Source organism: Staurois parvus, unplaced genomic scaffold, assembly GCF_062004578.1.
Source record: "Staurois parvus isolate SC_StPar_1 unplaced genomic scaffold, SC_StPar_1.0 ptg003043l, whole genome shotgun sequence".
Lineage (NCBI taxonomy): Eukaryota > Metazoa > Chordata > Amphibia > Anura > Ranidae > Staurois > Staurois parvus.
This window is the reverse complement of record NW_028320839.1, coordinates 36,153-58,727: the sequence shown is the minus strand read 5'-3', so window position 1 is coordinate 58,727 and position 22,575 is coordinate 36,153. Positions and strand designations below refer to the sequence as shown.

The following is a 22,575-nucleotide window of genomic DNA, read 5'->3' as shown; positions in this document are numbered from 1 at the left end:
TGTCAGTGTGGTGGAGGGGGAAATAGTGCCCCATCTTTGGGGTCAGGGGGGGGGAATAGTGCCCCATCGTTGGTGTCGGTGGGGGGAGGAATAGTGCCCCATTCTCGGTGTCAGTGGGGGGGAGGAATAGTGCCCCATCGTTGGTGTCAGTGGGGGGGAGGAATAGTGCCCCATCGTTGGTGTCAGTTGGGGGGAGGAATAGTGCCCCATCATTGGTGTCAGTTGGGGGGAGGAATAGTGCCCCATCGTTGGTGTCAGTGGGGGGGAGGAATAGTGCCCCATCGTTGGTGTCAGTGGGGGGAGGAATAGTGCCCCATCGTTGGTGTCAGTGGGGGGGAGGAATAGTGCCCCATCATTGGTGTCAGTGGGGGGGAGGAATAGTGCCCCATCATTGGTGTCAGTGGGGGGGAGGAATAGTGCCCCATCATTGGTGTCAGTGCGGGTGGGGGGAGGAAATAGTGCCCCATCATTGGTGTCAGTGGGAGAAATAGTGCCCCATTGTTGGTATTAGTCACACAAATGATGGGGCACTATTCCTCCCACTGACACCAATGATACTTACCTTGCTGACCTCTGCTCCAGCCTGGGCTCGCTCTCTCACTTACCTGTCAGCTGTCTTCCTTCTCTGGCCGCTCTCCTCTTCACTTACTCCGGCAGTTCCCTCGATCTTCTTAGATCTACGCGCGCTGCCGCTCGGCTCCTCCTCTCCAAGCTCCACCTCCTCGCCGGTGATTGGCCGCCTGTGTGCCTCTCTTGAGCTACAGTTCCGGTGGCCAATCAGCGGCGAGGAGGCGGAGTTGTTGAGGGATCCCGGAGGTGTGGCCAGGTGACAGGGCAGCGTGTCATCCCGCCCACACATCGACTGAGTAAGAGGAGCGGTGTCTCGGTTCCTAAGACCATCGGAAATATGTGTTTTCCGATGGTCTTAGGCGACCCCTGGGAAATGGTCGTTCGACCCCCAGGTTGAGAACCGCTGGCATAGGGGAACGTTAAGATCACCTCCCAAGATTAGGATACCCGTCTGGAAGGAGGAGAGGTAATGGAGCAGAAAAAGGATACCTGTCTAGTGTTGGGTGCGTAAAGATTTGCTAAAGTGATGGGCCTATTGGCAAAATTACCTTTTAGAAACAGGAATCTACCATCTGGAAGTGACTCCGAGATAGCCAGAGGGAGGTGCTTTGCAATCAAAATGGCAACGCCTCTAGATTTAGCATGAGGGTTAGGAGCATGATAAACTGTCGGAAAATGTGAGTTTGTAAGCTTGGGTATGGCATCGTGACGAATGCCATACGAGTGGGTTTCCTGAAGAAAGACAATATCCGCGCTCTGTTTAAAAAGTTGCGAAAGCAGGAGAGAGTGCCTTTCAGGGGTATTCAGACCCTTCACATTAATAGACAGAACTTTCAGCGAAAGATGTCCTGACAGGGAGTTGAGAGAAGGCATGTCCAGGAGAGTAAAGGGAACCTAAAGGGATGGAAAAAGGGAGTAAGAAGAAAAAAAAAAAGAAAAAAAAAGAAAAAAAAAAGAAAGGGGGGGGGTGGAGGGGGAAGGGGAGAAGAAGGGGGGGAAAGGAAAAGAAAAGAAATGAAAAGGAAGAGGAAATGAGGGGAGAGAGAGAGAGAGAGAGAGATAACCGGCAGTGAGGGTAGACCAGCTGACCCACCAAGATATGGGAAGGAGGAAAGAAGAACAAGAAAGAAGAAGGGGTAGGAGGGAAATAGCAGAAAGAGGAACAAGGAATGAAAGGAGATGAGAAGCAGAGGACAAGGGAGTAAAGACGGCCGGAAAAAGTTCAGCGAGAGCTCTCAAAGCTCGCTGTGGGAAACGCGGTGGACTTAGATCCAAAATGAAAGAGTCCGCCGGGCCATAGACCTTAAAAAAAATGCGAGAATCGGGGAGGGAGGGTGAGCACAATTCGTTTGAATGAAGATATAGATGGGGGCACAACCGCCATCGTCCAGCATAATGGGTGAGGTAAGACGCAGCAACAAGCTTAGGGATATCAGAAGGAAAATGTAACAAATGTCATGAGGGCAAGGAGACCGAAAATATATCATTAGGGCGTATCATGGAGAAAGCATTGTGTGTAGGGAAATGAGAAAAATGCACATCTAAGTGGAATGCAGTCGTGGCATGATCCTAAAGTTATGGGCAGAGTTGTGGTATAGTAGGTGTGCCATGGTAGGGCCAGTGTGCGAGTCCATGCTGAAAATAAAACATCAGTGAAAGCCAGATGAAAAACCTGCATATCATTAAGATGAAAAGCAAATCATACCATAATCTGTTTAGGGCAAAAACATTGCAACATCACAGAAAAAGCAGGGAAACCATTCAGAAAAAAATAAATAAATAAATAAAAAGCAACCATCAAAGGAAACAGTTGGGAAAAATGAGACATAGTGCACCATTTCTTTTTGGAACCCTAAGGTATCTCTCATCTGTCCTAACTCAAACCATCCATCTCCCACCCTGCTCCCGCAGGATTCCACGACATTCTAAAAATCAAGTAGCACCTCGTGTCTGAAAAGAAACAATAGCGGTAGCTAGGCAAGGGGAGAGGGAAGAGGACGGGACCAGGGGGGAGCTCAGCAGAAGCTCCAAATGATGGTTTCAAAACCTGTAAGCAGTAAATGTGGTTTAGATGGGTGTTATGACATGAGGTGGAGGAGGAGGCTGGACCCCGCAGGGAACAACACCTAGAGAGTGTAACGAGGTGATACTTGATTTCAAATAGATATGTAACATAATAATAGTATGGAAATGACCGCCCGGGTCCCGGATCCCTTCCTTCCCCCAACCCAGTCCTCCCCCGCCATCCCACACTACCCCTGGAAAAGGTATAAAGGCGAGCTGGAGTATGAAGCCTCTCACAGTAAACTCTGATGAAGAACAGTAGGGATCATGGTCAGGGAAATACAGACAATATGTAATGGAGGGCATGGAAATCATCCCTGACCACTGCAAGACCAACAAAAGACCCCTGGGGAGGCCATACAACCAAACAGGGGCCGGGCATAGAGGGTCTGGAGATCCATACTCTCCAGAGACTCTATGCAGCGGACAAATCAGCATATACATTACAAACAGGGCTAGAGAAAGACTGTAGGACCATCCCCCAGGCTTCCATCAGAGGTAGTGAAAATTCAGCAATAAATGGACTTGCCCTAAAGTGAGCAGACTATGGATTAGGGTGTATGCCCTCCTTCACACTATGCTTTGCACAGACATTAAGCGTAACCCGTATGAAGCGCTCTTATTTAAACCATTGGAGTATTGTTGATGAGAGAAAGTCAGGGAAGAGATTGAAGAAAGGCCTTTAGGCATCATGGTGGGGTCTGCAATGTGCAGGAGAGGCCGTCGTGCTGTTGTTGGTAGCGGAGCCTCTGGCAGGAAGTCTCGGAGGAGTGGAAGGGACCGATCGGCGGCAGCGGAGATGGGGGCCTTGCCAATCCATGTCACTTGGTACTCGACCAGATTCAGTAGCATTTGGAAGATGCAAAGATCTGTACCAATCTGGAAGCTCAACTAGAGGAATGTCCAGTGCGGAACAGAAGCTGGGGAGATCCTCTGGAACTCGCAGGTAGGCTGTGCGCCCATGAGCTTGAGCGGAGAGAAAGAATGGAAATCGCCACCTGTATGGTATGTTATGAGAGCGAAGTGTGTCCAGCAGGGGGTGAAGTTCTTGCCTTTGTTGCAAGGTTATGGAGGAGAGGTCCTGGAACAGGTGTATTACCCTAAAATAAAAGGCACCTTTCTCTGGCCCTTCTGAGAATGTCTTCTTTGATTGGAAAGCTGACCAAGCAACACACATCTCTTGGGGGTTCAGAATCTCTGCCTCTGGAGTGAAGCGCTCTGTGTGCACGTTCCAGATCAATGGGTGCCGCAGGTGGATGGCCCAGCAGATCATTGAAGATCGCAATTACTGTTTTGGGGATGTCGCTCGGCTCCACAGATTCAGGCAAGCCACACAATCTGATATTATGCCTGCGACCTATTATCCAGATCTTCAATCTGTCTATAAAAATCACGGATTTGAGATGTGTGCGATACTGACAACTGCTGTATCTCCACTATGGCATCAGCATTAGATCTGCTTGTGAATTCCACCTCCTCTATTCTTGTACTTCACAAATGAAGGTCTTCTCTTAGGTCACTGAGGGCTGTGGAGGGCTGTGGTAAAAGTAGCTTTAATGTCAGCTGTAACTGCCTGCAGATCTCTTAAAGAAAGTGTATGAGTGTCTGAAGAGAGATCATGCTGTGGGACAGATTCCAAGCCAGCCCCAGTGTCTGTACTCTGTACACCCTGAGCACATGTTTCTGTAGTGGAGGGAGGAGGGGGGGAGAGGGGGATGCTGCATGTGGTCTGTCCCTCTGCTGAGAGCTGAACAGCTCCTGAATATGTCTGGACTGCTGGGGGTTATGTGCCCGCGGAGAGTGGGAACGGGAGCCGGTGACCTTCCGGTCCGCTTTCCCCATCATGTAATGGCTCTCTCTCACCCGCTCCTCTGCTAATATTGATGCAAGGTCTCAGGCTGGCAGGAGCTCCTGTATCACACGACCATCTTGGATCTCGGCAGACCACGCCCCCCCAAGACATGCTTCTAATGAGAAGTCGGATGGTGTCCTGGGGTATTTCCTCCCAGACCTGGACCAGGGCATCACTGAGCTCCTGGACAGTCTGAGGCGCAACCTGGCGTAGTCAGATGGACCGAAACATGATATCCCAGAGGTGTTCTATTGGATTTATGTCAGGCGAGCGAGAGGGACATTCAATGGTATCAATTCCTTCTTCCTCCAGGAACTGCCTGCATACTCTCGGCACATGAGGTCGGGCATTGCCGTGCACCAGGAGAAACCCAGGACCCACTGCACCAATGTAGGGTCTGACAATGGGTCCAAGGATTTCATCCCGATACCTAATGGCAGTCAGGGTGCCATTGTCTAGCCTGTAGAGGTCTGTGCATCTATCCATGGATATGCCTCCCCAGACCATCACTGACCCACCACCAAAATGGTCATGCTGAATGTTACAGGCAGCATAACCTTCTCCACAGCTTCTCCAGACCCTATCACATCTGTCACGTGCTCAGGGTGAACCTGCTCTCTGCTCTCATCTGTGAAAAGCACAGGGCGCCTGTGGTGGACCTGTTAATTCTGGTGTTCAGTAACAAATGCCAATCAAGCTCTATGATGCCGGGCAGTGAGCACAAGGCCCACTAGAGGACATCGGGCCCTCAGGCCACCCTCATGAAGTCTGTTTCTGACTGTTTGGTCAGAGATATTCACAACAGTGGCCTGCTGGAGCTCATTTTGTAGGGCTCTAGCAGTTCTCATGCTGTTTCTCCTTGCACACAGGAGCAGATACCAGTCCTGCTGATGGGTTAAGGTCCTTCTACTTCCCTATTCAGCTCTCCTAGAGTAGCTGCCTGAGTCCTGGAATCTCCTCCATGCTCGAGACTAAGCTGGGAGACACAGCAAACCTTCTGGCAATGGCACATATTGATATGCCATCCTGGAGTTGGACTGCCTGCGCAACCTTTTTTAGGATCCAGTTATCGCCTCATGCTACCAGTAGTGACACTGACCCTAGCCAAATGCAAAACTAGTGAAAGCCAGTGGGAAAAGAGGAGTAGGGAAAAAAATGTCAGTGGCCTGCTCCTGTAAAACAATTCCTGTTTTGAGGGTGTCTCATTGTTGCCCATCTAGTGCACCTGTTAATTTTATTAACACCAAAGCAGCTAAAACTGATTAACAACCCCCTCTGCTACTTAACGGACCAAATCAATAACCCAGGAGTTTGTCTTGATGCTATACTCTGCTCCAAAAAATTAAAGGAACACTTTTTAATCAGTGTATTAGTTGGCTTCTATGAAAGTTATAGCATCTACATACTATGGTATATATACACACACTAATAGGCCACTTTATTAGGTACACCTATTCAATTGCTTGGTAACACAAATTGCTAATCAGTCAATCACATAGCAGCAACTCAATGCATTTAGGCATCTAGACGTGATGAAGACAACTTGCTGAAGTTCAAACCAAGCATTAAAAATGAGAAGGGGATTTATGTGACTTTGAACGTGACATGGTTGTTGGAACCAAAACGGGCTGGTCTGAGCATTTCAAAAACTGCTGATCTACGGGGATTTTCATGCACAACCATCTCCAGGGTTTATAGAGAAAGGTAAAAAAAAAAAAAAAAAAAGGAAAAAAAGAAAATATCCAGTGAGTGACAGTTGTGTGAACGAAAATGCCTGGCTGATGTCAGAAGAATGGGCAGACTGGTTCGAGATGATAGAAAGGCAACAATAACTCAAATAAGCACTCATTACAACCAAAGTAAGCCACAACCTACCTGAGTATTGTTGCTGACCATGCCCATCCCTTTATGACTACAGTGAACCCATCTTCTGATGGCTACTTCCAGCAGGATAATGCATCATGTCACAAAGCTCAAATCATCTCAACTGGTTTCTTGAACATGACAATGAGTTCACTGTGCTCCAATGGCATCCACAGTCACCAGATCTCAATCCAATAAAGCACCTTTGGGATGTGGTAGAATGGGAGATTCGCATCATGGATGTGCAGCCGACAAATCTGCAGCAACTGCACAATGCTATGTCAATATGTATCAAAATATCTGAGCAATGTTTCCAACACCTTGATGGCACGAAGACTTAAAGCAGTTCTGAAGGCAAAAGGGGACCCAACCTGGTACTAGCAAGGTGTACCCCCCAAAGGACCCCTTTTTGGAAAGTAGACAGTCCACGGTATTTAGTAAGAGGCATGGCGATTTTTTTAAGTTGTAATATTGTTTGTCACAATTTTTTTGTAAATACTGTCACTAGTGCAGTACGGTGTCATCATATGACTGGTGTGGCGGTGATTCATAACAGCTGTGATTACCGGTGATCTGTAATTAGCTACAGTTAATCACATGGTAAATGGTGCTGTGGTTGGCCCAGGTACCATGTGATAGCTATGGGTTAATCGCAGCTCTCCTCTATAGGAAGCACAGCCGTTTTAAAGCGACATTCATGCACAACAGCTTTGCAGACATTGTGATCATGTAATCGCATAGTGATCACATAATCCCCGGGCCGCTCAAAGCAGCCAGGTACCAGGAGCCACAATGATGACGTACATGTACGTCATTCAGCCTGCTTGTGCCACCAAATGTACCGTGGGTTGGCAGCAACTGGATAATTTGCAGAGGTATAAACAAAAATTAAAAGTAAAAAAAAAAATTCCTACCAGGCTTGTGTCTTAGAATACATCAGTAAGGCGTACCATAAAATCCAAAATCAAAAATATACCGCACATAAAAAATGTCTTTTGCTCAACATCTCAGACCCAAAATATTAAGAGAAAAATCTAATTTGTGATTAAGGTATTGACAGAGGTCATTGACAGCAATAATGATACTGATCACATGATCCCCGAACCGCTCAAAGCAGCCAGGTACCGGGAGCAGCAATTCTCTGTAAGAGGTTGAATGACAGCCTGCCTGTGCCGCCAAATGTACTGTGGGCAGCAACTGGATAATTTGCAGAGGTATAAACAAACTGAGCAGCAATCAGTGATGACAGGCTTTTTCTCTAGAATCTTTTAAAGCCTCAGACCTTTGTGTTTATGCCTCTGCAATACTGATTTACAGTTTTGCAGGTTAATTTGTAGAGATATAAATAAAACTAACCAAAACATATGAGCCACAGTCAGTTTAGACAGGCTTTATCTAAACCAGTGGTTCGCGACCCCTTTGGGGGTCGAACAACCCTTTCACAGGGGTCTCCTAAGACCATCGGAAAACACATATTTCTGATGGTCTTGGGAACCGAGACACCGCTCCTTTATCAGTCTCCAGGCGGGTCCGCCCACATGCATATATGTCCACATTTCCCTGGACTGCGATGTGTGCGCGGGATGACACGCCGCCCCTGTCATCTGGCCACATCCCCGGGATCACTCAACAGCTCCGCCTCCTCGCCAGTGATTGGCCGCCGGAACTGTAGCTCAGGAGAGGCACACAGGCGGCCAATCACCAGCGAGGAGGAGCCGGAGATCAAAGAAGATCGAGCGAGGGAGCGGCCGGAGAAGGAAGACAGCTGACAGGTAAGTGTCTGTAGCGTGCAGATGGTGCTGCTGCAGCCAGGTAATCTGGCTGTAGATGGGAGAGGGAGGGAGCGAGCCCAGGCTGGAGCAGGAGTCAGCAAGGTAAGTATCATTGGTGTCAGTGGGAGGAATAGTGCCCCATCATTGGTGTCACTAATACCAATGATGGGGCACTATTTCCTCCCCCCCCCCCCCACTGACACCAACGATGGGGCACTATTCCTCCCCCCACTGACACCAAAGATGGGGCACTATTCCTCCCCCCACTGACACCAACGATGGGGCACTATTCCTCCCCCCACTGACACCAACGATGGGGCACTATCCCCCCCCCACTGACACCAATGATGGGGCACAATTCCCCCCCACACTAGTATCAATGATGGGGCACTATTCCTCCCACTGACACCAACAATGTGGCACTATTCCTCCCACTGATACCAATGATGGGACACTATTCCTCCCACTGATACCAACGATCGGACACTATTCCTCCCACTGACATCAGTGATGTGACACTACTCCTCTCACTGACACCAATGATGTGGCACTACTCCTCCCACTGTAAAATTACAGTTATGAAGTAGCAACGAAAATAATTTTATGGTTGGGGGTCACCACAACATGAGGAACTGTATTAAAGGGTCGCAGCATTAGGAAGGTTGAGAACCACTGATCTAAACAGTGTGTTCGAGCCCCAGTCTCTCTTTATGCATTTCTATAAGTGAGCTCTAATCTGGTGCTTGCAGGAAGTAAGAATTAGTGCAAATTGGAGTATCAGCTTGTTCAGTTGATGTGTTGGGCTTCAATAAGCTAGTTAAGCCCTTCAGTACTCTGTGCCCTTTAGAATAGAACCAAAGCCCTTACTGAGTACAAAGGCGTGAAAGGTAGCAACCCACTTTGTGTTTATGCCTCTGAAACACTGATGTATAGCTTAGTTTGTTTATATCTCTGCAAATCAACTCACAGACCAGAACATATGATCCACAGTCTTCGTTTAAAAAGTGTGTTAGAGACCCAGCCTCCATTTATAAGCATTAGACATGCACAGTTTCTGTTGGATAATGCCCTTTTTTAAAGTGATTGTAAAGTCTAAAGGTGCTTACTTTCATACATTATATGCAGCCCAGAGTTTCCCCTTCCCGCCCCCACAATACTTACCTGAGCCCGATCCAGTGATATGCACGAGAGCCTCAGCTCCTCCAGGTCTCTCTCTCTCCCCTCATTGGCTGAGACACAGCTGTGGGAGCCATTTGCTCTCACTGCTGTCAATCACAGCCAGCGAGGAGCGGGAAGGGGTGGCGGGATGAGCTCAATATACAATGAAATACACGTGTTAGCTATTTTTTAAGCCAAAGTATTTGTAATTCTGTTTAGCAAGTCATGTGATCCAGATATCCCTGTCAGACAGTACTGCCAGGTTCCTAACCTCTATACAGACTGCAGTGCAGCCTCTTGCTCTCCTCTCCTGTAAATGTGATGAAAGACAGGACTACAAAAAGCAACAAAACCAGACTGGATCTGGAGTGCTTACCCTCCCTGTCCCAGTCTGGGTATGGCACTGCTGCACAGAACAGAAGAGATACAAATGTATAACTGAATTAAATGATGCTTGTTAATATTGGCCTAGAGTTCAGTACTATACAATTTCCAAGTATTTTCGGAAACTTATAAGTGATTTCTAGGAACACAATAATTTTACAAGTGATAAAGCAACAAGAGATAAAAGTCACTGCTCACTGCAGGAACGATGTAAAAACAAAAATAACTGCTGGATACATTTTGGTAATGCCTGGACATATGCTTTGTCAGTGAGTATAACTTCTCAGAAAAAAGGTCCTCTTGTGAAGAGATACAGTAAATATACAGGTCAAACAAATCTGTACAGGAAATATCTAGGGTGATGGCCACTTGCAAGGGCTGTCCGTTTGAAAGCGGGAGAAAGTGCCAATGAACTACAAGGGTTCTCTTCAGTGCCCTCGTAATTCATTGAGAACTACAAACCGTCTGACAGATGTTCATTCATAGGTCCTTGTTGCTGCACAGTAACATCTTACATGTTAAATGAGAGAGCAATGCGTAATGTGTTACTAAAGGTGAACTTAACCTTTAGGCCTCATGCACAGTGGATGTTTTTACAGCTGCTCATAGGAGCGTCAGGTGTATTTTTTTATTTTTTTTTTACTACCTCTAAACTCCCTTGCATGTTATCCTGTGTGTTTATGCAGACATAGGATTTTAGCAGTGTTTTGTGGTGGAGTTTAGCAGCCAAAAAAAAACCACACTGCCAAGGCATCCTGGAGCAGCTGCTATTTGGCTGAAAAACGCTTGGCGCACTTAAATACATCTAAACGTGCATAAATACATGTTAATGCTGTTAGCGTGTTTAGTGCTTGAGCATTAATATAGTTATATGGCCAGCGTAAATGAATTAATGTAGTCAATGAAATGAATGCCCAAACACTTGATGCATGTAAATGCAATACACACTTTTACAAGAGTCAAGCAGGGTTATTTTGACCAAAACGCTGCTAGCTTCTATTAACGGTCAGTGTGCATAAGTACTTAAAGTCTAACTCCAGGAATACTAAAACTTTAAAAAGTTAATTTGGAAAAAGTTGTCCTAAATGAACCATTTCCTTTCCTAATAAATTCAATGGTTATCAGAGCTGTATAAGCTGTAGGTAGCATCAGCTACATACAATTTACAGCACTGTGTTCTGGCAGAACAGCAACTTCCTGTTTCGTTCCTGCAACTAAATAGAGTTGGGCTGAGCACTGTTTAGCCATTCAAAAGAAAGCTTGGTATTTTATGAATTAATACAAGGCTTTCTCTAATTGGTGGAGAGACAGGTGGATGACATCAAGATCCCCAACTGAGCCAGAGGAAGCTTTGTATTCATTCAAAAATACAAAGCTTGATGTAAAAGGCTGAGCATTGCTCAGCCCAACTATATTTTTTTCCCAGGAACCAGAGGTGGAAGCCCCCTTTAAACACTACAGATACACAGTGCTGCATACTGTATGCAGCTGAAGCAACAGTTTATACAGCACAGACAGTCGCTGCATCCAATAGCAAAGGAAATTGTTTGTTTGGGCCAGAATGGTCCAAACCACCTATTTAAATTCACAGTTTTCCTGGAGCAAGGCATAAAAAAAAAAATAATCTTAATTAAAATTAAAAAATATTTACCACCACCCCCCCTACCGCCGCACACCTCAGATATACGCACATGCAAAAGTGTGCATAGGTCCCAAGCATTATGTAAACAACTATAGTGCTACACGTGTGAGGTATCGCCGTGGGAGTCTGAGTAAGCGCAATAATTCTAGGGCCGTAATTCATGGGTATGTGTTAACTGATAACCTGTAGGTTATCGCTGAGTTCTCCTCATCACTCTGAGCAGAGTGCGGGACTGTCAGTAACCGCTGTCTGCTCAGCTCCCTCAGTGCTCACTGGAGCTCTGTGCTATGGAGGGCGAGGGAGTGGCTGGCTCATGCTCTACGCGCTTTGCCGAGAAGCTGAGCCAGGTGCCACTCCAGACTCTGGGGTGGATCCTGACTTTGAAGTCGGGATCTTTCCCCAGCCTGGACCAGCTGAATCACGGCAGCTGACAGCAGACTTCAGTCCACTCTCAGCTGAAAATCTGTCACAGGAGTGCAGAACGAACTGCATTAACGAACTGAAAGTACAGCCAAAAAAGCTTTAAAGTTTTGCCTGTGAAGACATCACTAGTGTGCAGTTTACAAAATATATATACTGAGCTGATAACATGTATGCTTGTGACACAAAAAAAAAAAACAAAAACAAACACATTAAGCAGGCATTACTGGCACCAGTCTAATTTGCAGCACAACTTTACGGATAGGCTAGCCAAACCAAACTAGATTTTTGATTTTTTAGTTTACCAAAGACATGTAGTACAATACATTTTGGTCTAAATTTCATAGCAAAGTAGAAATATTGTTTTTTTCCCCCCTAAATTTCTTTTATACGATTTAAAAAAAAAAAAAAAAAAAACAACACACAACACAGTGGTGATCAAATACCACCCAAAGAGAGCTCTATTTCTGTGGAAAAAAAATAATCAAAATTTTCCATAAAGTGTTGCATGGCCGAGCAATTGTTAAAGTAGCGCAGTACTGAATAGTAAAGAAAAAAAAAAAGCTCTGGTCATAAAGTGGTTAATACGTTATGGAGGTCAAGTGGTTAGCAACAAAAAAAATAAGGGAATGGGGGCATCACAGATTTTTTTCCACTATTATGTCCTGAAAGGATAAGTACACTTTAAAATAAAGTGCATTTGACCTTTCTGCCTCTTTGCACTGAGCCGACTGGTCCCACCCCCTCTCTTCCCCTCCACAGATGTATACTTAATGAGATCTGCTACTAGTTTACATTAGTATACATTTCAGAGTGAAAACAAATACACAGTAACAAGTAATTTGATATACTTTATAATATCTAAATTCTAAAAATCGGACGATCGTCCAAATCGGCCATGAATTTTCCAACATGACAGATAATCTCAAAGTGCAAAAAACAGCCGGCCAACCAACCCACTAACAGTGCGAAAATCGGACGATTTTTTTTTCGGCTGATTTTCGAACCGTCTATGGCCACCCATGAGCTCATGTAGGTTAAAAGGCAAAGGGCACCTTTTCTCTTATCCCCTTTACTCTGACCTAAATGATTCCCCCTTCACAGATGTATAGTTACCAAGATCCAGCTGCGGCCTCCATTGTTGTTTACATCCAGAGATAAAAGACTATATTCTCCTGGCCATGTTTGCACAGTATGGGGGGCATAGACTTCTATGGGACTTGTCTATTGCCATCTCCTGACAGGCAGACAGCTCCATTAAAAAAAAAAAAAAAAAAAAAAAAAAAAAACTATGGGGGTGTAATGTTCAGGTGGGTGAAGCAAACAGGAAACCTCTACCGCAACCTGTGAAAGATTCCTCACAGGAATCTGGCAGAGCATGCACATCAAGAGTGGCAATAAAGAATATAGAGAATAAGCTGCTATACCGCTGTCACTCAGAATAGGGAAGCCCAATGAAATGGAACTTGCATGACTGAAAAAATAATGTAGCCAGATAATGAAGGTTGAGACCATACTTTGGTCTCAACACCAAAACAAAATGTGAGTTTACTTACACTTTGAAGTGTTGCCACAAAACAACTAATGATTGACTAAATGTTGGTAAATGCAAAGAGAAATAGTGGCTTAGCAGTTGGCCCTTGGCCTTGCATTGTTGAGTTTTTGGGTTCAGCTTCCACCATGGACCATCCACAATGAGACTGCAGATTTATTCTCAATGTACTTGTGTGTGCTTCCTGTGGGTGCCTAGACTGGTCAAGGAAAAAAACAAAAAAGCGTTTTACCACACAGCAAACTCAATCTACAACCGTGGAGCAACGAACGCACTGTGTGTCTCATACAATACACCAGATTACTAAAAATATAAATAAAAAGTGCAGCTCTCCCATTTATTAAATCATGAATAATCCGCCTAGATCTACTTGTGTCTTATACCATTAATTCAAGAGCCTGAATAAAGGAACAAATTTAACAGACACATGCTAAGTGCACTATGAATGCTAAGGCTTGATTCACACCTATACTTTTTTCTTTTGATCCATTTTATAATGCTTTTTGCATTGTACTTTGCGTTTTTACATGCGCGTTTTTGCAACGCTTTGCTTTTTTTAAGCTATTTTTGTTAAAGTGGAATTTTTTTTGTTGCTGAGCAGAAAAAAAATGCACTAAATGCGTTTCAGGAGCTTCTCCACTGAACTCTATTGTGGCAAAGATGCTGCTTTTTGCATTAAAAAAAAAATAAAAAATCCATGATCCTTTCCAAAAACGCAGCAGCTCAAAAAAGCATAGATGTAAACATATCCCATAGGAAACCATGTTAAATGGACTGTGGTGCATTTCTGCAAAAAGCTCTAAACGCATTGGTGCGAACCAGGGGTAACACCCAAAATTGTGCTAAAAGGCCAACTCACACTAAAATGAATAAATCTGAGTCCGTTAAAAACCATAAACTCAGAATGCTTGTCCTTTTCTTTCAAAGACTAATCACTGAATAGCTCTTCCACCACCACCTGTGCAGTTTGTTTACCCTCATCACTGGATGACAGACTATGCAAGGTCAAAACACAGCTTTTTTTGGAGGGCAGCTTAGTACAGTGCCTTCAAAAAGTATTCATACCCCTTGAAATTTTCCACATTGTCATGTTAAAATCCCAATAAAATACACTTTTTTGGTTGTATGTGATAGACCAACAAAAAGTAGCACATAATTGTGAAGTGGAAGGAAAATGAAAAATAAATTCCAAAATGTTTTACAAATAAATATGTGAAATGTGTGGCGTACATTTGTATTCAACCCCCTCAGAGTCAATACTTTATAGAACCAACTTTCGCTGCAATTACAGCTGCAAATCTTTTTTGGGTATGTCTCTACCACATTTGTACATCTAGAGAGTGAAATTTGCCCATTCTTCTTTGTAAAATAACTCAAGCTATGTCAGATTGGATGGAGAGCGTCTGTGAACAGCAATTTTCAAGTCTTGCCACAGATTCTCAACTGGATTTAGGTCTGGACTTTGACTGGGCCATTCTAACACATGAATATGCTTTGAGCTAAACCATTCCATTGTAGCTCTGGCTGTATGTTTAGGATCGTTGTCCTGCTGGAAGGTGAACCTCCGCCCCAGTCACAAGTCTTTTGCAGACCCTAACAGGTTTTCTTCAAAGATTGCCCTGTATTTGGCTCTATTTATCTTCCCATCAACTCTGACCAGCTTCCCTGTCCCTGCTGAAGAAAAGCATCCCCAGAACATGATGCTGCCACCACCATGTTTCACGGTGGAGATGGTTTGTTCAGGGTGATGTGCAATGTTTTCTACCACACAGCGCTTTGCTTTTAAGCCAAAAAGTAAAATTTTGGTCTCATCTGACCAGAGCACCTTCTTCCACATGTTTGCTGTGTCCCCCACATGGCTTCTCACAAACTGTGAATGGGACTTCCTATGGCTTTCTTCTTTCCACTCTTCCATAAAGGCCAGATTTGTGGAGTGCACAACTAATAGTTGACCTGTGGACTGATTCTGCCATCTGGGCTGTGGATCTCTGAAGCTCCCCCAGAGCTACCAAGGGCCTCTTTGCTGCTTCTTTGATTAATGCTCTCCTTGCCCAGCTTGTCAGTTTAGGTGGACAGCCATGTCTTGGTAGGTTTGCAGTTGTGCCATACTTTTTCCATTTTCGGATGATGTATTGAACAGTGCTCTGTGAGATGTTCAAAGCTTGCAATTTTTTTTTTTTTTTTTTTATAACCCAACCATGCTTTAAACTTCTGCACAACTTTATCCCTGACCTGTCTGGTGTGTTCCTTGGCCTTCATTATGCTGTTTGTTCACTAACAAACCACCGAGGGCTTCACCGAACAGCTGAATTTATACTAGTGGTGCACTGAAATGAAAATTCTGGTGCCGAAACCGAAAATTCAAAATGCACACTTGGCCAAAAACCAAAATGTGCAGTTTTTAAAAATGAATATATATTTTCTGGAAAAAAAATAAAGATAATATATATCCCATTTGTTTTTGTAAAATATGAAAGAGGATGTTATGGCAAGTAAATAGATACCCAACATGTCACGCTTTATTGTCCTGCTGGAAGGTGAATCTCCGGCCCCAGTCTCAAGTCTTTAGTAGACCAACAGGTTTTCTTCTAAGATTTACAAAAAACAGAAAACTGCAATAGCATGCGTAATAAAATAACTACTAAGTCAATATTCTTTTGATGCCACTTCTAATAAATCCGTATAAATAACAAAAAAACAAAGTTATTCAGTAGCGCAAGATGGCATAAACATAAATCTCAAAGTGAAAAAATCCAAAAATGTCCTTAATAGGCCCATAAATCCTCCAAGAAGAATCACCACGTGTGTAAAATATATAGTGTCTCCCTTTCGGGTGTGCACTCACCACATGGCTATGCCTACCATTCTCATGGTTGGCTAAATCGCTTAAAGATGTTTATCCAACGAGAAGTTGATCAACTCTCACTCGATGACAATCACCACCTCCAATTCACCAAGATATCCCCTCTTTTCAAGATACACAGGTGGCCATTGCATAGATTGATTGATAATTGGTATAAAGGTGCTGAGAGTTGGCTGTACATCATTCTCAGCACCTTTATACCAATTATCCAAAAATCTATGCAATGTCACCTGTGTATCTTGGAAAGAAAGATATCTTGGTGAATCGGAGGTGGTGATTGTCATCGAGTGAGAGAGTTGATCTTCTTCTCATTGGATAAACTTCTTTAAGCGATTTAGCCAACCATGAGAATGGGAGGCAAAGCTATGTGGTGAGTGCAAACCCGAAAGGGGGACACTATATATTTTACACATGTGGTGATTCTTCTTGGAGAATTTGAAGATTTATGGGCCTTTGAAGGACTTTATCACTATATGAGTTTCACTTTGAGATTCAGGTTTATGATATCTTGTGCTACTGAAATCACTTTGATGCTTTTTTTTCTTCTAAGATTCTCCTGTATCTGGCTCTATCCATCTTCCCATCAACTCTGACCAGTTTCCCTGTCCCTGCTGAAGAAAAGCATCCCCACAACATGATGCTGTTGCCACCACCATGTTTCACAGTGGGGATGGTGTGTTCAGGGTGACCAGAGCACCTTCTTCCACGTTTGCCGTGTCCCCCACATGGCTTCTCACAAACTGTGAATGGGACTTCCTATGGCTTTCTTCTTTCCACTCTTCCATAAAGGCCAGATTTGTGGCGTGCACAACTAATAGTTGACCTGTGGACTGATTCTGCCATCTGGGCTGTGGATCTCTGAAGCTCCCCCAGAGCTACCAAGGGCCTCTTAGCTGCTTCTCTGATTAATGCTCTCCTTGCCCAGCTTGTCAGTTTAGGTGGACAGCCATGTCTTGGTAGGTTTGCAGTTGTGCCATACTTTTTCCATTTTCGGATGATGTATTGAACAGTGCTCCGTGAGATGTGCAAAGCTTTGCAGTATTTTTTTTTTTTTTTTTTTATAACCCAACCCTGCTTTAAACTTCTGCACAACTTTATCCCTAACCTGTCTGCTTTGTTCCTTGGCCTTCATTATGCTGTTTGTTCACTAACAAACCACCGAGGGCTTCACCGAACAGCTGTATTTATACTAGTGGTGCACTGAAATGAAAATTCTGGTGCCGAAACCGAAAATTCAAAATGCACTTGGCCAAAAACCGAAATGTGCAGTTTTTAAAAATGAATATATTTTCTGGAAAAAAAATAAAGATAATATAATATATATCCCATTTGTTTTTGTAAAATATGAAAGAGGATGTTATGGCAAGTAAATAGATACCAAACATGTCACACTTTAAAATTGCGCACGCTTGTGGAATGGCGTCAAACTGCACTACTTAAAAATCTCCATGGGTGATGCTTTAAAAATTTCTACAGGTTAGCAGTGTAAAGTTACAGATCTAGTGCTAGAATTATTGCTCTTGTTCCGATGTTCATGGCGATACCTCACGCGTGTGGTTTGAACACAGTTTACATATGTGGGCGTGGCCTATGTATGCGTTCACCACTACATGTGAGCACGGGGGGACAGGGGCACTTTAAATTTTAAGACATGTATTTCATTTTTTTCTCTGTCCCTTTAAAAAAAATTGGAATCACTTTAATTCCTATCACAAGGAATGCATGCATCCCGTGATAGTAATAATTAGTGACAGGTCCTCTTTATGGAGAGATATGGGGTCAATAGGACCCCACATATCTCCTCTCCAATGTAAAGCATTAGATCAAAAAAAGTATTGATCTAGTGCTTAAAAAAAAAAAAAATTGGCTGGAACCAGAAGTGAAATCGCTCCGGTCCTCCAAAAGGCATAGAGATGAGTGAAGGCCATTTTTCCTTCACTAATCTCTATGTCCAGCGCCGGGATCGTTCGATGGTTTCTCCGGTAAGGCTAAGAATTACCGAACGGCGGCTGCTGGCAGCAGCGGCAGGGTTTTTTCAGCCCCTGTATCAGTGCTTTTTTTTTTTTTTTTCCCATATCGGCCGACGGTATTTTCGGCCACCGAAATTTCAGCCCACCCCTAATTTATACTGAGATTAAATTACACACAGGTGGACTATTTACTAATTAGGTGACTTCTGAAGGCAATTGGTTCCACTAGACTTTAGTTAGGGGTATCATAGTAAAGGGGGGCTGAATACAAATGCACGCCACACTTTTCAGATATTTATTTGTAAACAATTTTTAACATAATTTTTCAACCACTTACCAATTATGTGTTTTTGTGTTGGTCTAGCACATAAAATCCCAATTAAATACATATACGTTTTTGCTTGTAACATGACAAAATATAGAACATTTCAAGGAGTATGAATACTTTTTCAAGGCACTGTAGATCATGCTGGCACATCTATACTGTGGCACAGTGGCATTCACAGTAATACAGACAACTCACTCTTTCGGCTGAAAGACAAGATGGCACTGCACCATTGCATGATGACTTCACCACGGCCACTTTGCTTGACATGTTGGGGTTTATTTACTAAAGCTGGAGAGTGCAAAATCAGACTCACTTCTGCATAGAAACCAATCAGCTTCCAGGTTTCATTGCCAAAGCTTCATTGAACAAGCTGAGGTTGGAAGCTGATTGGTTTCTATGCAGAAGGGAGTCTGATTTTGGACTCTCCAGCTTTAGTAAATAAACCCCGTTGTGTCTTCAACAGGGACTTCCTCAGAACCTAGCTGCCAATCAAAGCATAAAAAATATGCCTCTAGCAAACCCATCTGGGGGTTAGCGCATGTGGGAAACATTGGAGGAGTTGAATTTCGAATCGCAACTAAGAGCTATCATTTTTATTATGCACATATGTGGATAAGATATTATTTATGTTTTGATTATAAGCACTGCTCTTTTGAGTATTCTTTCATATGACTGATCTGATTACAAATAAGGCTTCTTTCCCAAAATTCTCCAAGAAGATAATATGAAAACGGATTAGTGTAGTCAAAAGTACAAAACTGGTCTGGATCTCCCAAGAGTAAATCGAAAACATTGCAGCTACATCGTTAAATGTAACTCCAGGAAAAAATTTTTTTTTAACTATGCTCTGTAAAGACAAGTTACCTCTATTTGTGATCTTATGTCTTGAATGCTGTTGTGTAGTGTTAAAACGACAGCTTTATGTCTTTAACGACACTGATGTCTGATATTACAGTCAGGGCTCTTTTGCCAGCGCTACAACTTAAGAGTCCCAGCTACAGTACAGTGCGAGGGTCTCGACAGTCAGTCAGTCAGTCAGTCAGTCAGTCAGTCAGTCAGTCAGTCATTCTCCCCTTCCTCTACTTGTCCATTCACAAAAAAAACCTTGTATTGTGTTCACTGAACACAAGCGGGTTGATTTAGGAATACTGGAGAGTGCAACTATGCATGGTAGCTAATCAGCTTCTAATTTCAGCTTGTTCAATTAAGCTTTGACAATAACGCCTGGAAGCTGATTGGTTTCTATGCAGAGCTGCACCAGATTTTGCACTCTCCAGCTATAGTAAATAATCCCATGGTGTTCGGAAAATGTACAAGAGGGGATACGGTCATTTACCTGCATCTCCTCTCCACTTGTGAGTTCACAGAATGCCTGGTATTCGTTAAACAGAATACAAGGCTTTTGTGAATGGATGAAGGAAGAGTTAGAGGAAAGTCAATGACATGATCTCTCCACTGTACTATAGCTGAATATGTCACAGTGCTGGAAGAAGAGCTCTAATATCTGGAATTAATGAAGCTGTAATTCTTATGCTATACAGCAAGCAGCATTCAAGACATAGGATCACCATGATTAGAGGCAATTCATTTTTACAGTGCATAATTAAAAAAAAATAAAAAAGTTATTCTATTATAAAGCCTGCTAGGATGCAGCAGGCACCACTGGTCATGGTGGGACTGCCATGCAAAAACTTTTTATTTTTTTTATTTTTTTAATGACTGTGGATTAATTAGGCACATTATTTTAGCATCATTTCTGCACTGCTCACACAAGCCATCAAAACAGATCTGACTGAATAGTTACCACATTTTAGCTAAAAAGCAGCAGACTGCCCTGGAAGCTGATTGTGTGGTTTTGAAAAGCTCGATTACACTGGAAGGTACATTCCACACAGCTATAATGAGATCTACTTTCAGGACTGCTCTAAACATGAATCCACATGCTCACAAATCATAATTGACCTATTCAGGGGCGGACTGACCATTTGGAAACTCGGGCACTGCCCGAGGGCCCGGGGTCAGTAGGGGGCCCCATGAGATGGCCCTGGTACCTTTTTCATATGTTTTTTTGAGTTTGGGCAAGGACACAGGGGCCCCATGATCCCCTATTGCCCGGAGGCCCCATGAGTTGTCAGTCCGCCCCTGGACCTATTAAAGACCTTCCATCTGAATCTGCATTTACTACCTTTCAATACAACTTTTGCCTGCCTGGTGTCATACATGCAAACAAACTCCCCATTTAGAGCCAAACACACACCCCTTTTCACACTACGTAATGCACAAATTGTCAGAACCACTGCCATACAATTATGCAATAATAGCGTTGTGAAGAGATAGCATAGTCAACTATTTCCTACTGTTTTAACTGCCTTTAGACTGCAAAAAAACAGCAACATAAAAAGAGTTTTATTTATGAATGATTAATACTGCCCCTTTCGCAAGTTTTGCACATGCGTAATAGGAGAAAAAGACTCAATCTCCTAGAAAGGGAGGGGTTAAAGTACAAGCTCTGAAGAGATGTAATCCTATGTGACACTTTGCTCTCAAACAATAATTAACACCTTTTCCAAGCACAAAGCACAAACACACAGTCATTTAGTCTATAAAAATAAAACCAAGAGTAGCTGTAGATCACAAACACTGCAAATGTCTGCAGTCTGTATATATACACAGTAGCTTGTACGCATTCAGAGAAGAAAATGCCCCCAACCCCCACTACATTCACTCTCTCCCTCCTCCCCCTCCCTTCCTTCCTTCTCTCTCCCCTCCTGTTAGGCCTTCAGTGGCTTTGAAAATGAAAATACGTTCATATTCAAGATTCACCAATGTATTTTTCAGTTGTGGAATGCTATGGAATAAAATGTCTTTTGTTTCTGCAGCAGACAAGTGCCTGCATGACACGGGGAAAAAGAAAACCGCAAAAACCTTCACAGAAGATCACTACAAGTCCATAATTTTAAACGGAATATAGAAAAACACAGAAAATAATTTCACAAACTACATATGATTTAGAGTGCAGTACATCAAAATCCAAAAAGCACTAAAATTGCTGAATTGGTGAGAAATCAAATGAAAAAGAAAATATAAAACAAAAAAAAGAGCCTCCATTACAAACTAACTCTAATTCACAGTAACATAGCAGTGTTTTTATTTAAGCAAGACTAAAGTCAGATATATACTGCAGCATTCCTACTGGAGGCTTCCCCTAAAAGTGATCTTGCAATATAAACAATGTGTACAACGACAATAAAAACAGATAGCAAAACAAGATCTCCAGAGCAGTAAAACCATGCATAAATCACACACACACACCAACCGAAATCAATTTCTGGAGAAATACAGCGTAGACATATTTAAATAGTACTGACCTTATAAAGTGCAACTGTGCTATAATCCAGCGATTTGAGGCATACAAGGTAAATCCAGTACAAAAAAATAAGGAATACACAAAATAAAAACAGATGCAAATTCAAAAACAATAATAAAAATAAATTCCAAACACACGTTTGCTTTTTTCATTAAAGGTAAATGTGCATAAACCAGAGACTGGCAGCCATTTTGCATTGATCGTTCTCTCTACTCTCTCCTCCTCCCTCTAGCTCTCTCCCTCTCTGAAGGAAGCAGCTTTTTTTGTGACCTTCAAATAGAGGCAGGTCATGTGACCAGGGCTAGACTTGTCAATCAGGACAGCCAGTGAAAAAGAGGCCAGCCTACCACACTTAAAGAGACAGCAGCCAGATTATCACTGTTGCCGAGAAACAGTTGCTGGATTTCTGCTCTAGCATTTCTATACTCTCGATTAAGAACCGGTATTTTATTTTTTTTTTCTTTAATAATTCACCACAGCTATATGCAGAAAGTGGCATTAAAAGGTGACCTCTGCAAGCATATTTAGAGCATTCATTCTCTCTGTGTGAATGCACGTTTTTCAAATACACATTGTTTAACAGGGGCAGAAAAACAGGAATTCTGACTTACTAGTAAAATCTGTTTCTTGGAGCACAGTACAGGACACGGATCTCATCATTACAAAAAATAAAGCTGCAGAAACATATCCCACAGACCCTCCCCACTCACAGCTAGCCTCAGATTTGTAGCAAGCAATAGGGAACATCATAAAGAACAGAGTGACGAATC

General features: G+C 43.3%; 1 long non-coding RNA gene across 1 annotated transcript in view; it reads right to left on the bottom strand.

Moving 5' to 3' along the window:
• Positions 1-22,034, bottom strand: part of LOC149428679 (uncharacterized) — a 78,678-nt gene extending 56,644 nt beyond the window's left edge. The window contains exons 1-2 of the long non-coding RNA XR_016310695.1: positions 21,807-22,034; positions 13,282-13,476 (exon numbers count right to left, since the gene is read on the bottom strand). This is a non-coding gene — a long non-coding RNA (uncharacterized LOC149428679). The remainder of the gene's footprint in view (positions 1-13,281; positions 13,477-21,806) is intronic.
• Between the last annotated feature and the right edge of the window lie 541 nt (positions 22,035-22,575).